General features: G+C 40.4%; 1 protein-coding gene across 7 annotated transcripts in view; it reads left to right on the forward strand.

Annotated features, from left to right (window-relative positions):
* The window catches only part of HIVEP3 (HIVEP zinc finger 3), a 656,876-nt gene that overhangs the window by 229,977 nt on the left and 409,966 nt on the right, over positions 1-16,933 (forward strand). The window lies entirely within an intron of this gene.

Consider the following 16,933-nt stretch of genomic DNA (forward strand, 5'->3'; position numbering starts at 1 on the left):
GAGCGCTGGATGGTTTTAAAATACTGTTTAGAGATCTGAGTGTATTATTAGATAATTGATTAGAGTAGCATATAATACCTATTATTTTTTAAATAAAGGAGGAAAAGGAAGTTTGATATCAAATGAGGTTCACTGTCCAAAGGATTTAGCAAAGAGGAAGATAGAATTAGCCTAGTTGGAAAGAAGGAAGGAATGAAGGAGAGAAGGAAGAAGGAAGGGAGAAAGGAAGGAAGAAAGCAGAAAGAAAGGGAGGGAGGAAGGAAGAAAGGAATGAAGGAAGGGAAGGAGGAAAGAAAGGAGCAGGAGGGTGGAATAAAGAAAAGGAAGGAGGAATAGAGGAAAGAAGGAAGGAAAAAGTAGATATTAAGCAAGGGATTATCTTGCCTGTGCCTGTTCCCCTGAATAGCCATCCCATCAAAATCCAAGCACCCTTTATAAACACTTCCAGCTCCACAAGGGTTGACTCACCTTCCTTGGGGAACCTCCATGTGTCTTCCCCTCCTCCATCCCAGGGCCCCAGCTTCCCTGACTGCACTCATTGGTTGTGCTTTCCCCCGTATTTTCAACTCCTTGGTCATGATAGGGAAATTGAAATAGTCTTTGCAGCTCCTCGCTCCTTCTAAGGGCTCCCTCTAGGGCCATCACTCAGGGGCCTTTCCTCCTTTGAAGTTCATTCAATCTAGACTTATTACTCAATCAAAATTCTTCTGGCTGTTGTCTGCTGACCCCTAGGGTACTCTCCTTCCTTTCTCAGTGAGTTTCAGTGCGTGAATCACAGTGTTTCTCTCCTCCCCAACTCCTACCCTCATATTTAGGGACTCCAGCAGGCATAGTGATATACCCTCAAATTCCATTCACCTCCCAGTTTCTCATCATGCTTATTTCCCATGACCTACTCCTCAACTCCATCACAACTACACACGATCCCCTTGACCACTCCTTTGATCTCATCATTACCCACAAGTGTTGTACAACCATTTTTCACTCTCTCTTTCTGCCCCCCTGCCCTGGTATCCAATTAGTTGTCAAATCCTGTCATTTCAAACTTTGTAACATTTCTAGTATATGCCCTTTTCTCTAACACTGCCACGAGTTTTGTATGGGCCTCATCACATCAAACCTAGACTACTGCAATAGCTTGCTGATTATCCTTTCCTCAAGGCTCTTTTCACATCTGTTCATCCTCCGCTAGACTGTCAAGTTGATCATCTCAAACCATATCACCTCTATATTCAGTGAACTCCAGTAGCTCCCTATTCCCTCTAGGATCAAATATAAAATCTCTCTGACTCTCAAAGTGATTTATTAGCTGACTCTTTCCCACCTTTCCAGTCTTCTTATACCTTACTTCCTTTCGCCTACTCTGAGATCCCATGACATTGGCCTCCTTGACACTCCATCTCCAGACTGGGCATTTTCACTTGCTATTCCCCATACATGGAACTCTTTTCCTTCTCACCTCTGCCTCTTTGTCTCCTTCATATCTCAGCTATTATCCCAACCTTCTGCCAGAAATTTTTGCTGGTCCTTAATCTTGTTTGTACAGAGTTGTCTGCATGTTGCCTTCTTCCATTAGACTGAGAATTTCTTGAAATCGGGCTGGTGAGGATGTGTGTGTGTATGTGTGCTTTTCTTTGCATCCCCTGAACTTAGCACAGTATCTAGCATATCATAGCTGCTTAATAAATACTTGTTAACTTGATTGGCCTGATGCTACACTAAGTCCTGGGGATTTAAAAAAAAATAGGCAAGCAAACATGATTTCTAATGGAGGAAGACAGCAAATAAAGGGTTGGGGCATGGATTGCATGGGACAGCATGGTTTGGAAATGGCTGAGAAGTGGCACAGAGGCCTTCTAGTGATGGACAGACTCACCTGTCAGAGCCCAAGTTCCCAGCAGATTCCAGGTTCCGTTAGATGGTGGTAGAAGAAGACATTGGGAGATGGCGAAGAAATGAGGATTAGATATGAAATCTGCTTAGTTCTCTCTTATAATAAATTCACATTTATAGAGTCTTTCAAGGTTTGCAAATGGTTTTCTCACAATAGCCCTGGGCAAAAGGTACTGATGGGGCATGAGTATAGAGCTGAGAGGGCCTTGCAGGAGGATGAGACTCCTGGGCCATGATGGAGAAACCCAAAGGAATGAATGTATCTAGATGGAAAATGAAGAACTAGCTTTCCTGATTCCCAGTCCAGCACCCTCTCCTCTCTACTATGCTGGTTCTGTAGAGGACAAACATTCTCATGGGTCCCAGTCCAGAAATAGGAGCTCTTAATCTTTTTTGTGTCTTGGATCCCTGTGACCATGGGCTGGGAAAATCTATGGACTTTTCTCAGAAGAATGTGTTCAAATGTATAAAATACACATGATTATAATGGAAACCAATTACATTGAAACACAATTATCAAAATATTTTTTTAAAATCCACAGATCTCTGGTTAAGAATCTCCGCCACAAAGTTGAACTTCCATGTATAGGATAATATTCAGAAAACAACTTCCTTCCCTTTGACTTCAGCTTTGGAGAAATGCCCAGAAATGCACACCTTCTTGCCAAGTTGTAGTCTTCAGACGCCTAAGATTATAGATCTAGAGCTCACAGGATCTCAGAGGTCATCTAGTACAAGCATCTCATTTAATGGAGGAGTAAACTGAGGCTCAAGGACATTAAATGATTTCCCCAAAATGGAATAGTAAACATTTGAGTCAGCATTGGATCCCAGGTCCTCTGAGAAAGAGACAGTGTTCTTTCTACGTGGTGATATTCTCTCCTTTGGTATAGGTCATCCTTGTAGGTTGACACAGAAACCACCCTTTTTATTAAAAAATAAAACTCCATTAGGAAATGAAGGATTTGTATGATTTACATAGATGACAATCTAGCCTGCTCTATTCTTCCTGTTCACTTCTGGGTTGAAACCATCCATCTAGATTGCTTGGGTCCAGTTGCCTCTGGGAAACTGCAAATCTCTTCTAATGACCTCAAAGTTCTCATAGAAACAAAGGTTTATCTTTTTAATACCAATTTTCTTCTGGTCCAGTTATCATTTGGCAGCTGGAATACAGCACTATTTTGTGAAATACAGCAGTCTCTGAAGAACTGAAAATGAACATCATAGAGAGGGTAACGTAAAGGCTTTTTTGGTATGTGTGAGCAGAGTGCAACCTAGGAACAATAAGAAACTTCAGAGAAGAACAGGAGTAAAAGCTATGGTAGGAAAAATAGGTGGGTTAGTCTTATGTTAAGGGTAAGGAATGAAAGTTAGCCTATGTGCTCCAATGGTAGTTTTAGGAGAAATTAAGGAGGTCTTCCTAGAATGTCAGGTACATATGGGATACTAGCCCTCTCCCCATCATCCATTCTCCTTCCCCCCAACAAACTTCTGGATGAATCTCACAGGATGGGCAGGTGTGGAGAGGTGGTGATCAGCATCTGTGGGTTAACTCTCAATGATGAGAGCACAAGTCCATCAGAGTGTTTGAGTACAGCAATGACTATAAGTAGAAGGCTTTTAGACACAGTTCTTGAACTTTAGAAGAGGAGAGATTAGGCTGAAATCTTTGAGTATTATTTAAATTATTTATAATATAGGGCACAGTATAATACAATGAAGAGAATTCTGATTAAGAGATCAGGTGCCTGAAGTCCAGCACTGACATTAACAGGCTATGGAATCTTGGGGGAAGTCCCTTCTCTCTGGTCCTTAAACTCTCACCTTCCTGACTCCAAGGTCAGTGCTCTTCCCATGGCACCATTCTTCCCCTTGAAATAAATGGATAAGCTGTGTCTACAGAGCCAGATTTGAGCTCATCTCGAAAGCCAACAGAAAGTCATCAAGCACAAAGCTGTAGGAACCGTTGAGGAGCTAATGTTTAGTTTGGTAATGAAGTACAGAGTAGATGGGTGGAGGAAGAGATAGATTAGGGAAGCCAGATTGTGTTAACAGCACAAGTAGGAGTGATGAGAGAGCTGGTTTAGGGTGGTAGCAGTGGGAATGAAAAGGAAAGAGTGGAAAAGAAGATGTTTCTAGGTATCAATAGGATGTGTTGATTGACTAAGTGTGAGGAATGAAGGGGTAGAGTGAATCAAAGCTGGGCCCCAGGTGTTCATCCTGTGTGATTTGGGAGAGAAGTGGGGTTGCTGTCACACACAGAAATGGGGAAGGAAAGCTGGTCTGGAGATGGAGATAGGCTTAATTCAGTGGGAGCTAAAGTCAAATTATAAGTGTCAGGTCCTGAAACCCTGCTGATACCTTCCCGTTACTTTTGCAGATTTTCCTTCAGCCATATCAAGCACCATTCAAGGGTGAGAGGTTTATTTTCTGCTCCTAGATTTGTGACACTTTCTGTTATCATTTTGAAGATGATGATGATGAAAGCTAGTATTTATTATTACCATTTATTTATTATTTTAGGGTTTGCAAAGTGTTTTATATATATTATCCTATTGGATCTCCATAACGGTTCTGGGTGGCAGGTGCTATCATCAACTCAATCTTACATATGAGGAAACTGAGGCAGAGAGGTTCAGTGACTTGCCCAGGGATAGACAACTAGTAAGTGTCTAGGACAAGATTTTGAATTCAAGTCTTCCTGATTCAAAGTCCGTTGATCTCTCTACCTATCCACTGCGTGGCCTAGTAGCCTCATGGGCAAACTGAGGCACTAGAATAATTCTGGGCATAATGGGGTTAAGGTAGAGCTGGGCTTGCGTTCCTAGTCCTTGAATAGCCCTGTTTCACCTTCTTACTCATTTCACTTTACTCATCAGCCGTGTTTGTTGCTGTCTGGTTTCATCACCTGACTTCCTATTCCTTGTGTGGAATGAAACAAGGTCTAACCTATAATTTCTCAATATCCCCAGACCCAATTCCCTTAGGAAGGAGCTAATTTTGGAGTTGCCTTCATGGTGGTAGAGACCAAATTATTTTCTGCTTTGGTCGTGGGTGAGGAGATGTTCTCAAGCTTCCTGTTTTCAGGCACTTAAAAACTGTGTTTACAGCCTCCTTCCTACTTTTCTAGGCTTCTTACAACTTACTCCCCTCTATGTACTATGCACTCCAGAGTACATTGATAGTACTGGTCCTTTTGATGTTTCTCCTTCCCACTCCAGTCTGACTATTCACCATGTCTGGAATTTTCTCCATTCTCATCTCTGATCACCTTCAGGTCCCAGTTAAAATCCTACCTTCTGTGAGAAGCCCTCATGGATCCTACTTAATATCAGTGCCTTCCTGCTGGAATTCTACCCAATTTATTCTATCTGTATCCCATTTGTACATAGTTCTTTGCATGTTTTCTCCCCCAGGAGACTGTACACTCCTCAAGAGCTTTCCTCTATATTCCCAGAACTTAGCCCAATGTCTGGCACACAGTAGGTGTTTCATTGACATTGAGGTAAGGTTCTTCAAAAGTCTAGTGTCAGATGACTAGTGACTGGGATAAAAAGCCTATCTTTCAGAGTTAGAATAAACTTATGAAATTTTCCTTCTCATCCACTACAAGTAGGTAAACTGCTCTGCCTTGAATTTGGACTGTGTGGTAATGTAACACCTGTTTGAAGAGGAATTGCTTGGAGATGGGTGAGGCTGGGGAACCAGATTGCCTGTCCCCTGAATTTGTCTTTGTTTAGTTGTTTCAGTTGCAGCTAACTCTTTGTGATGTCATTTGAAATTTTCTTGGCAAAGATATCCCTTTCCAGCTCATTTTACAGATGAGGAAACTGAGGCCAAGAGGATTATGTGACTTGCCCAGGGTCACACAGCTAGTACATCTCTGAGGTTGAATTTGAACCCAGGAAGATGAGTCTTCCTGACTCCAGGTCCAACGCTCTGTGTAGTATGGCCCCACCTAGCTGCCAATCTTAAAAACTGTGTAATAGCAAGAGGTGACATCGCATAGCAGAGAGAAAACTGGATTTGGAGTCAGAGGGTCTAGATTCAAATTTAGCTCTGCTTTCTACCCACCTGAATGGTTTTGTCATGGGCAAGTCTGGGCCTAAATGTCTTTATAAGGTAACTCTTGGGAAATTGGATCAGATTCGAGTTATAAAGTTATGATTCAGTGACCTCAATTCAGTGTACATGCCATGGCTTATTAACTTTGTGACCTTGGATAAGTCATTGATCTTCTCTGAAACTCAGCTTATTATCTATAAAATGGGATAATAATGTTTATCTTAACCTCACAGGGTTGTTGTGAAGAATAAATGTGATAATGAATATACAAGTTCTTCATGACTATTAAATGTTGTACAAATGTAAGCTGTTATGTGACACTATGGATACCAAATGCTGGGCCTGGAGTCAGGAATAACTGAGTTCAAATTCTGCTTTAGACACTAGCTGTGTGATCCTGGCAGGCCACTTAACCTTTGTATGCCTCGGTTTCCTTATCTGTAAAATTGGGATCATAATAGTATCTACCTTCCAAGATTGTTGTGAGGATAAAATGTGATAATATTTGTGAAACGTTAAAGTGCTATACGAATGCTAAATATTATTATTATTAAAAAGACATCTAATGAATGAATGAATGAAAAAGGATTAAGTGCTTACCGCAAGCAAAGCACTGTGCTTATTAATCTAATTGTGGAGATGTGGAATTTGCTCTGAAATCCTATTGAAATGCAAGTAAAATCTGTATGATATAGCTGGGATTCTGATTCCTCTTAAGCTTAAAGTTAATCAGACAATAGGATTAAAATTAGAACATTCAAAAATTTAAGCAGATATTAGAAATTTCATTCAGATCTCTGAGATATTAATAACCAACCTTTAATATTGATAATTTAAGAGATAACATTGTTATAAATTATGTTTCTTCTTTCCAAACTAATAATATTAATGACTAACATTTAGATGGTACTCTAATGCTTACAGTGCACTTTGTATATGTGTTTTATATATATAATATTTGTGTATATATATATATATATGTGCATATATATCTATTTACATGCACACTCATTTTTAATACAAGCCATACCTATGGAGCCTCACCAACCAGGTCTGTGTACTTTTCAATCTCCTAATTATAGTGGCATATTTGAGTAGGGCTGAAAGAAGTGCCTAAATTGTGCTGATTGTGTTCTAATATCTATAACCTTCAAATACAGCCCAGTCTTCTTCCAGTCATGGTGGGGTTCATCTTCTTCCCCCAATAGTCTCATTCATTGGCACTTTTCCTGTTACCTCCAGCTCAAGCACCGGCTGGGGCCACATTTGCTCCTCTGGATGGCATCTCTCCAGAACTTTTTGTGGCCACTGTTCTCTCCTCTGCCACCAGCGTCTCTGGGAACTTGTGATTAGAGACATGGGAGGGTGTGAATTGTCTGAGAAACAGACGATTAGGTTTTCACCCACTTCACATTACACAACAAAAGTGCTCTTGAGAAGGCATGTGTAAAATGAATTTTTGGAAAACTGAGATGATAATCTCTCCAATTTTATAGTACTTTTTCACTTTAAAAGTTGCTTCCAGAGATACTTCCATCAGTCCCACACCACAACCAAATTGTACAGGTTATTTGCATCTTATAAATGAAGATACTGAACTTCAGGTAGGTGAAGTCATTTGTCCAAAAGCACATTAGTTAGTGTTAAAACTGAGAACAGAACTCTATAGCCTCCTGATTCCTAGTTTGAAGAAGGGCAACATAATGGAACAGATAGGACAAGAGACTAGGGATCAGGGATACCTGGGTTCAAGTGCTGCTTCAGATATGAACTAGGTGGATGATGCTGGCTACATCACTTAATTTTCCTCAGTCTCAATTTCCTCATCTGTGAAATGGACATTAAAATGTGTATAGCATTGATCTCAAAGAGTTGCTATGAGGAACACATAAAGGGCTTTTCATATCTTAAAGTGCTATAGAAATATCAGTCAGCATTACACTTTTCTCTATTTCTCACTAGGGTCATGTTTCAAGCACATAAGGGGAGTTCACTGATAAAGGGATCCTTTGGTAAAATGAAGACTCCTCTTGACTTCGCTTTTTGGAAGAGGGGCATCTGACTCAGATTCTCATATGCTGACCTTGTTTAAAGCAGGTCATGATTATATTCAGATCTTTGGGGCTTGATATCATCTGAATAAAGGATCTCACTTTTCTTCCAGAGTCCAGTAGCATTCCTGGCAAGGAGTCAAGGGAATTGATTAAAGAAAGATGGAGGAGAAAAATAGGGGGAGTGGGAAAGAGGGATAGAGAGAGGGAAATAAAGAGGGGGATAGAGAAGGGATGGAGAAAGAGAAGAAGAAAATGAAAGAAAGAAGAAAAGGAAACAAGAGGAGGGAGAGAGGAGGGAAGGAGGGGTGGGGAGGGAAAGGTAAGGCCAGCTTCCGTGAATAAGAAAGTGCCATGTTCCCCTCTGGGTGCCCCAGTTTTGGAAGGACACTGAGAAGCTGGAGAGTATGCAGAGCAAGGTACTCAGGATCTTACCGAGGGACCTTGAGTCCTTGTCATATATGACTTAGTTAAAAGAACTGGATACAGTGAGTCTAGAGAAGAGAAAATGTAAAAACAACCAGTGTTTTCAGTTGCTTAAAAAGCTTTCACCAGAAAAAGATTTTCTTTGTCCTCACAGGAAAGAATAAACAAAGTAGTTCCCATCAATTGAAGGATGGCTGAAAATGTAATGGAATATTACTGTTCCGCAAGAAAGATCATACATATTTATACATGTATGGTCCTAGGTGTATATTTGAATTTTGAAGGCAAGGGGGGAACCAGATCAGAGTTTTCACCACAGTAAGAGTTCCTAATGAGGAGTTTCTTTTATTTATGTAGGTCCATGCCTTCTCTGCAACTCACAGTCTTAGAAAGTTGACTAGAACACTAAAGGTTAAATGCTTACCCAGGGTCACATACCCCGTAAATATCAGTGGTAGGACTTGAAGCCAAGTCTTCAATTTAGTCTCTCCTCGTTCTGTCTCTGTTTTATATATATATACACACACATAAATTAACACACATATATACATACATACCCATATATACATATTTACATCATTCATACATATAATACATATGAGTGTGTATACTTATACACACACACATATCTCAAAGTTCTGCTAGTTGGTAATAGAGATATAAAGGTTCCATGACATTAAAAAGCTGGGAAACCCTTGGCTGCAAATGAACATTCAAGGGAGCTAGCTTCTTGAGTGGCCTTCACAACATTCCCCTTGAAGGACCATTCTCTTACATATAACTTGAATGCAGTCAAAACTTACTTGAATCAGATCCTGAAAGCCTTTTGGGAACAGTGATTTATTTGTCCATTTCCAAACTGAGAAAATGGACTATTTCTCAAGCCCCTCTTGCCTCATGGTGAGAATGCCAAGCTAACTGAATATCAAAGATGATAGATTGTCCCTGGTGTCAGGCTTATCTCTTACATTTTCACTCACAGGAAATCATTCATTCTGCACACAACTCATAGGGAAACATGATGAACATGAGTGATATGTACTATTCCTAGTTGGTCCCCTGTTCCCTTTTTAGAGGGAATTAGGAAGAAGAGAAGAATCTGCCTGGGGAATCCTAATTGGAGAAGTTTCTTTTTTGTTCATGGTCACATTAATAATAATGTATTACATTACTATCACACATCAAAGGCCTTTAGTATTTCTTACATTGTTTTAGATTCTGAGAATCCATGAAAGTTAATTAAAACAAGGGGTGTTCTCCTCCTCTTACAGATGGGGAAACCAGTTCCAGGGAAGTTTCTATGGTACATAAAAAAAGTGTGTTGACCTTGGGTCCAGGACTACTGGCTTCAAATCCATACTTGCTAGTGTTGGGATGATGGGCAAATCACTTAAACTCTTCTGTATAACCACTCCCAATCTCCCAGTTTCTTTATTTTTGTAATGAGGATGGTCCCACTTGCCCTACCTACCTTGTCATGGGAAGGTGCTTTGTAAATACTATCTGGAGAACTTCTTAGAACAATTATCTAAACCGGGTGGGGAACCTGTGACCTTGAGGCTGTATGTGGCCTTCTAGATCCTCAAGTGCATACATTTGACACCTCTATAGCTAGACTGACTGAATCCTTATTTTACAGAACAAAATTTTTTTAATAAAAGATTACATTCTAAGGTAATTCATGTCTACCAGACTCTGGGTAGCTATGGCTTTTCCATACCCTTTTTCTATATTGAGAGAGTGTCACTAAACAAATATTTTGGGGGGAATCCCATATAAGAGAAAATCTAATACAGAAAATTGAAAATGCTGCATTTGGGTAAAAAAAAATCATCAGTATAGAACGAGGAAGAAAGGACTGCATATTTTGGGTGAAGAAGATCAGGGGATTTTAGTGAAATGTAAGCTCAATATGAATTAACTGTATGAAAGCGTAGCCAAGGAAGCAAACACAACCTTATCCAATCTGAAAATGAATATATTTGACACGTGGTCATCTAGTCTTTTCTTGAAGACATACAGTGATGGGAAACTCATTACCTCATGAAGCAGTCCATGTCACCTTTAGGTAGATTTCTGTAATGTTAGTGCTGAAAAAGGAACCTTTGGGATCATCTAGTCCAAGTCCCTCGTTTGACAGATGAAGAAACTGAATGCCTGAGAAGTTGTGACTTGCTAAAGGTCCATGGGGGGTTTTGCAAAGCCAAAAAGGAGCCATTCCTGCGATGCTATGAAACAGGAGGCTTCTCCCCTGCCCCATCTCTCTGCACAGTTGCTACTGTTCATTGATCTGAGTCCCAGTGCTTTAGCCAACCCAGACACTTAGATCATTGATGCCTGTGAGAACAAGCTCATCCCTCCTATTACTTTTTTCAATCCCCTTGGAATTATGCTCAATTTTTTTCCATAAGAAAGAATCTATAACAAGGGTGAGTAGAAGAGAAGGGAGAGGAGGACAGCTTATGGGTTTTCTGGTCCTTGGAGGAATCAGTGGTTTCACTGGCATTGCACATTGAAGTCAATCCATATCTTTTAATCCTGTGGGATTCTTATCCATGTTTTTTCTAAATCCTTCACAGAGGATCCACCAAACACACTGAAGGCTTCCCTTTGATATCAGGGGGCCCTAGGTTGCAGTTCTTTCTCTGCCATTTCTTGGCCGTTGGACTTTGGGCAAGTCACTGCACTTCTCAGCCTTCTGACTCTTCAGACTTCCCATCCTACTTTGTCTCACCCTCTCTGACCTTGTTTTTCCTCATTTCTTTTTTAAAAAATTTATTTATTTTTAGTTTTCAACATTCACTTCCTTAAGTTTTAGATTTTTCCTCATTTCCTACAGCAAAATCATATCGCATTACATTTTGTTTCCCCTGATGGAATATAAATTCCTTGGAAGCAAGAATATTTCCCTTTTGTCTTGTCTCTCCAGTCCCTAGCACAATTTAATAGGCATTTAATAAATGCTTGTTGGTTGATTGGGTCTTTCCCTCTCTGACTGACCTTTCGCATGTTATACCTCTGCATGTAAGTTTTTTGAGGGTAGGAGCTGTTTCATTTTTGTCTTTGTATCCTCAGTTCTTAGAACAGTGACCAGCACTTAATCAGTGTTGAATTGAATTGAGTGTTTTACATACTTCTCAAGCAGTTTTAGACACATCCTGAAGAACTGGTCTACTGGAGAAAATTGTCCCAGAAAGCTTTTCTTTTTCTTGTTTTTGCTGAAGATTGTCTTGGTTTATCTATAGACCAGTCCCTAAAGATCTTATAGAAAAAAGAAGCAGGGACAGAGAGGGTCTATTGATATACCAATCAGTGGATAGATTCTCCTCTTATCCTAGTTACCTTATTTAATAAATACATCATCCATGATTTTCCACTCATGGTAGGAAATCCTTCTCATTGGACATCTTCAGACAAGTTGGATGACAACTTGTTGGGTATTTTGTAGAGAAAGGGTGTCAAGCACAAATAGAATCAGGGGCCACTAAACTGCTATGTGCATATGTTGACTTAGAAAACCACGTGTTAACATTATCTGTGTTCTGCTGTATTTTTATTTATTTCATTATATCTCTTCTAATTGCATTTTAATCTAGTTTGGGCCTCACCATGCATTGGACATCTCTGTTGCAGGGGGTGGTGGTGGTGCTTCTGCCCAGGTGCAGGTTATACAAGAGGTGTTATGACATAGGGGAATCTGGAATCAGAAGACCTGGTTTAAATCCTAGTGCTACCCACTTTGTGATCTTGGGCAAATCACTTCCCCTCTCTGAGCCTCAGTTTCTTCATTTGTAAAAATAAAGAAGATTGTATTAGATGATCCCCAAGGGCTACATATCACATGGCCTAATTTCAAGGGGACTCTTCTAAGCGCTGAAATTGTGTGACCCTAAGACCTATGGGATACATCTTGAGGATGTAGCCTTGAGCACCTTTCAGACTATATCTTTTGCATAATTTTGGTCTGAGAATCATATTATACATTTACCTTCAGGAACATATCTTGTTGTGAAAAGTCTAAAGTGAACTGAGCATAGTGGTATATGGCTGCAGTCCCTGTTTTGAGGGACTGAGGTTGGTGGTTTGCTTAACTTCAGGATTTCTGAGCTGCCTTGGGCTAAAGCTGATCTGGAGTCTGCTCTAAGTCTAGCGGTAATCTGATGACCCCTGGGATGAGGGGATAACCACGAGAATGCCTAAAGATGGGCAAACTGATAGATGTCAGAAATGGAGCTGGTCAAAGATTCTTAACTGATCAGTGGTGGCATCAAACCCATAAGTAGCCACCACACGATAGGGAGACCCAGTCCCCCCCGACAAAGGCACTAAACAGCCAAGCAAGACATTTTATTAACAAGCCTGTCACTATTTCTTTGGAATGTGAGCTCCTCAAGGCAAGGACTATTTTTGCTTTTCTTTACATCCCCAGAGCTTAGCACCATTCCTGACCTGTAAGCATTTAATAAAAACTTGGTGACTTGGGTCGTTTGGAACGTTCCACTTTTTTTTTATCCTATTCTGCCTTGCTTTTTTTTTTAGACAAACTTTTTATTGATATCTTTTGTTTTTATATCACCTATATTTCCCAATGTAGGTGATTCCCTTCAGCCCCTCCCTGAGAGCCATTCTGACTCAATAAGCAGTTAGTAAACTGCTTCATTGATTATTTTGGTTAATTGATTGGGAGCTACTTACTATATGAGGATTTATGGGCTGGCTCACAGGGTTTGGTGAACTATGTGCCAGTATCACGGAGGGCTTCCTGTGCTCTGTTTGATTCTATAGGCATCCTTTTCCTCTAGGCTTGTGTTATGCCCCCATTCAATGGTCCCTCATTGTAGCTGTGAAATGAATTGTTTGTGGAGCCTTGCTTTTCTTCGTGCAGCTGTGTGTGGTACGTGGTGTGGCAGACCTAGTGGCTCATTTAGATTGGGAGGTAATATCTGCTTATTCATGCAGCTGCTAATGATGCCTTCAGCTTGGTGGTCTGTCTTCCTCTCTCAAGTAATTATTATTAGCAGAGGCTTTATTGCATCTATTTTTTTCAATTGATTCTTTAATACTTGGAAATTTTATAATGATTGTATCCTATTCTTTTCACTTGCTCATCCTGATGGCCCGCTTGCTCTTTGCTCTGCTATCCTGGCAGTTGGTTCAAAATATTAGGTAATAGAATTCAGCTATAGTAGGGCATATACAATGTTGTCTCATCCCATGGATTTAAATTTCTTCCTTCAGAAGGTGCTGAGTGCTAGCTCCATGCACAGCACTAAACCATGGGCTCTGGGTGGTACAGAATTTACCAGATAGTCTAATTCACTTATGTGTTTGACTTTGCCTTATTTGAAGTTATAATTATGGTCCTTAGTTCCAGCCCAATGGAAATATACTGTGGAAATTCAAATAATGCAACCATTTTACAGGATTCCTTGTTTGTTCTGTTGGAGATCTAGGCTATAGGGAAAGAGAAGGGAAGAGAAAGAGAATGTATATTTATATAGCACTTACTATGTACCAGGCACTATGCTAAGTGACTTTTACAAATTTTACCTCATCTGATCATCATAACAACCCTGTGAGGAAGGTTTTAATATCCCCATTTTGCAGTTGAGAAAACTGAGGTAGTGATTACATGAGTTGCCTGCAGTCATAGAGCTAGTAAATGTCTAAGGTTGGATTTGAACTAAAGTTGTGGCTGAGGGGAAAGTGAAAGCTTTGCTCAGAATGAGGTCAAGCTAGAGACTTCCTTGAATTATAATTTGTTTGGTACAAAGTCACCATCTATGGCAGTATCTTGCTGATACTTCTCTGGTGCTAGCAGGTCACCTTCTTGGTCTTCTGTGCCCCCAGGTCAGCTGGCCTCAGGTAGATAAGGAAAAACTAGACCTTTGGGGTGTAGCCTGTTGGGTCATCCCATTCAGAATCAAAACCTAGTTAGACTGAGACCCTTGAAGTACATGGAGAATGTAGTCCTTTGAGCTACTTGAGGTCTTCTAAACATAGCCAAGGTCAGACAAGGCTTATGCCCCAATAATGGTCACAGCTTACTGATCTTGGTTGCTCTTCCTTTAAGAGAAATTTGGATTAAAGTATGTTTTTTTCATAGCATTGGAAGGAAAAAAAACCCTTCCAATATAGGAGAGGTAGCTTGTATTTACAACATTGTAGCCTTATGCCTCCTTAGAGATAAGGATATTGAAGTTATATCTGTCCCAGAATGGAAGGTAATTGAATTACTTCTTTAGTGTGCTGAGTTATAGGTCTTTATACTGCTGAGTTCATTCAAAGTCAAGTGGGCAGACATTCTGTTTTAGGTGACTTGGCCTGGAATTGGGGCTACGTGTCCCACATAGATTGAGTCAGAGTTGGAAGGGGCCTCAGAGACCATCTAGTTCAACTTATAGCTGGAATCTCCTCTGCAGCCTCTCCAATGAGTTATCATTCAGCTTCCTCTTAGAAACCTCCAGTAATGGGGAACTCCCTTCCAAGGAAGCCCATTTCACTTTTCAAGTGCTCTGATTGTGAGGAAGGTTTTCTTCTTATCTTCTTCTCTATAACTTGTATTCAATGTTCCTGGTGATTCCCCTAGGACTAAGAAAAATTCCAAGCATTGACATGTTTTGCTTGGGATGAGTGGCCACAGGGCATAGACCACAGCTCATGGAGTATAATGAATAGCAGCTAACACCAATTGTCCTATCCTATTTATGTTTGAAGAGTTGGGGCCAGAGGAAGTGAGGTGGATCATAGGAGATATTGGGGAAGAGGATGGGAATAAAAGGAAAAGAAGGAGGAAAGTGCCACCCAAGAAATAAATCAGTCAACAAGCACCTACTATGTGTCAAGTGTATTATGTATTAGTGGTGCAAAAAAAAAAAAACCAACCCTTGCCCTCAAGAGGCTTATCTTCCATCAGGGAAAATAATATGTATGTGCAAGTGACCAAAGGCAACTGGGACAGCTGTTGCCCAGTGATGGATAGTAGGTGTTAGCAAAAGAGTATATAGGACCAAAGGTGAAGTACATCTCTTAGCTGGATATTCCTTTATTCAATAAACATTTATTAAGCTCTTTCTATGTGCCATGTACTGTACTAAGTGCTGGGGATAAAAAAATATCCAAAGACAGTCCCTGTCCTCAAAGAGCTTACAATCTGATGGGGGAGACAGCATGCAAACAAATCTATACAAAGGAATCTATATGCAGGATAAATAGGAAATTATTAAAAGAGGCAAAATATTGGAACTAAGAGGGATTAGGAAGGGCTTTTTGTAGAAGGTGGGATTTTAGAAAGCCAGAGAGGTCAGCAGAAGAAGCAGAGGAGGAAGAGTGCTTCAGGCATGAGAGCCAACTAGAGAAAATACCTGGAAATGAGAGACAGAGTATGTTGTCAGAGGCCAGTGTCACTGCATCGAAGACTGCTCCTTAGACAGAATACTATTCTTCAGATAATCACTCTTATAGAACTGGGAGATTCCTGAATCAGAAGGATTGTGTAGTCAATTGCATGCTGGTCTGGAATGTGAGAAAAGCTCATACTTTAGGACTGGGTCTGCTACTGACTTAGATAGATGACTTCGAGCAAGTCATTTCTTCAGCTACAAAATGAAAAGAATGGAATAGATGTCCTCTTTGGTCTCTTCCAGTTCAAAAATTCTATGACCTGCCTGCACTCTTTTATAGTTTAGAGCTGGCAAGGACTTCAGAGGCTAGCCAGTCCAGTTCCCTCATTCTAGAGATGAGGAAACTGAGGCTTTATGGGGTTAAGAGACTTACCAGCTAGAATGTCTAGTTCCTTTACTGAAGGATGATAATAATACCTGACATTCATATTGTACTTTGAACTTCCAAAGGGCTTTTATAGCTAGTCTTTCATTTCCTTTTCCTTATCTTTCATTTCAAGTTAGTTGCCAAGCTCTATCAAGTCTGCCTGTAATGTCACTTGTATTTTGTCCCCTTTTCTTCCTTTCTGCTCCCACTACTACTGTCCGCCTGTCTCAATAGCTTCCAAGGGATTCTAGCATCTACTCCAACCCCAGCCATCATCCATCTTCTGTACCCGCTGCCAGAGCTTTTTCCCTTCTATGTGGATCTGGTCATTGAGTCATTCAGTAAGTCAAACATGTATTAGATGCTAGGTATCATGCTTAGTGCTGAGAATATAAAGAAATGCAAAAACACAATACCTGTGCTCACAGTCTGGTGGAGGAGACAACATGCAAATTACTACGGACCCACCAGATATATGCAGGGGAAATTAGGACACACACCTACACACCTGTTTTTGTCACAGGCCAAAAAAAATCCTCTTTCTACCTCTGTCTGAAGAGCTTTGGAATTGATTGTGTGACACGGGAGACACTAGCATGGAACCACCAAGCAAGGTGTGCCCTCATCAGACAAAGGGCTGTGCTCTCTGAGCAAAGCAGAATTGAAGGAGCTCAAAAGAAATGCGAGATGCACAAATTTAGAAAATCCACCCCAAATGTTCATGC

Source organism: Notamacropus eugenii, chromosome 5 (assembly GCF_028372415.1).
Source record: "Notamacropus eugenii isolate mMacEug1 chromosome 5, mMacEug1.pri_v2, whole genome shotgun sequence".
Classification (NCBI taxonomy): domain Eukaryota; kingdom Metazoa; phylum Chordata; class Mammalia; order Diprotodontia; family Macropodidae; genus Notamacropus; species Notamacropus eugenii.